The sequence below is a fragment of the Cyprinodon variegatus genome, unplaced genomic scaffold (assembly GCF_000732505.1).
Source record: "Cyprinodon variegatus isolate N-32 unplaced genomic scaffold, C_variegatus-1.0 Scaffold725, whole genome shotgun sequence".
NCBI lineage: Eukaryota > Metazoa > Chordata > Actinopteri > Cyprinodontiformes > Cyprinodontidae > Cyprinodon > Cyprinodon variegatus.
The window spans coordinates 408,682-410,044 of NW_015151178.1; the positions used below are offsets into that span (position 1 = coordinate 408,682).

At 32.6% G+C, this 1,363-nt stretch overlaps 1 protein-coding gene across 1 annotated transcript in view; it reads left to right on the plus strand.

Moving 5' to 3' along the window:
* The window catches only part of LOC107097804 (gamma-glutamyltransferase 5-like), a 14,155-nt gene that overhangs the window by 7,958 nt on the left and 4,834 nt on the right, over positions 1–1,363 (plus strand). The window lies entirely within an intron of this gene.

A 1,363-nucleotide genomic window follows, 5' to 3' on the forward strand; every position in this document is an offset into this window, starting at 1 on the left:
AAGGAAAACTTAATTTTAATTTTGTAAGTTTTTTATCAAGCTTGCTAAATACTGTGCACAGCAAACAACCTCAAAATGGTGTTCTTTTTGTTTATTGTATTTATTTATTTATTGTATTTAAATTATTAATCAAAATATTTCTGTTGAAATTTTATCCTTGTGGTATCGAAAATGGTATCGAGTATCGAATATTTTCCTTAGTATCGGTATCGAGTTGAAAAGTTTAATATCGTGACAACCCTACAATACTCAGACACTTCAAACTGGGCTTATATTACTTCACACAACATTCCCACTTTGTGGTTTGTAAACGTTTTATCTGATTTCTGAAACTTTAATAAATGGCCTTAAAATAGCTTTTTGTTGCCTCTGAAACACATGAGAAACGGTTTGGGCTCAAAAACCACAACAGCTTGAACCTTTAAACCAGAAATATATTATTCCACAGAAACAGCAGAATATTTACAAACCCAGTTTGGTATTTGTGAAGCCATCCTTAATGGCTTGATCTCTTATAGTCTTTCAGTGGATCTGGAGTACACTCTGACTAAAGACACGGTTGTTATACGGAAGTCTGATAAAGAGGATGCTCAAATCAACACCAAAACTCAGATATCACATTTAGGGCAACAACTTGAAAGACAAGTTGTAAACAAAACTGTAAACTTAAAAAGATAAGTTACCTGGAAACTTATTACAATAACCAAATGTTTTGCAAATGTCACGGGGGTAAAGCAAATCAAAACCAGCGTTTAAGCTGTGCAAACAATGCAAAACTAACATTTGGTAACTGTTGTTATAATAAAAACATAGAAAACATTATAATAGAATGTTAAATCAAAGTGACCTTGAAAGATAAGATTACGGGCTATATTTCCACAAAGAGACAATCTAAAACACCAAAACCGTACTAACGTTCCTAATGTTGTTCAAAATTTAATTCTTCTGGCAGCAAAGGCATCTATGGTTTCATAATAAATATGTACATACATTAAATTATCTTTTTCCTTTACATTTATTTTTATAAAGATCTATAACTCCACACCTTGATGCAGTGGAAAAGTTTGTTACATCTAAAGATAAATATAGCAGAAACCTGTTTGAGCCTGAAAAAGACTGGAAAATTAACCGGAAGTTAAACAACCCTTAACCTACAGCCGGAATAACAATCTAATGATTACATGAAGCATGTCTCTCTATTACAAAGGCCTAGTTAAAGCCCAGAATTAGATCAGATTGAGAATCTGTTGAAGAATGTGAAAATTTATGTTTAAGGAAACTTTATTCAAGCTGACTAAACTTTTAACCTGACTCCGCCAGATGGATTTGCTCCGCATATCCATCTTAAAACCTTCCGCTGAAG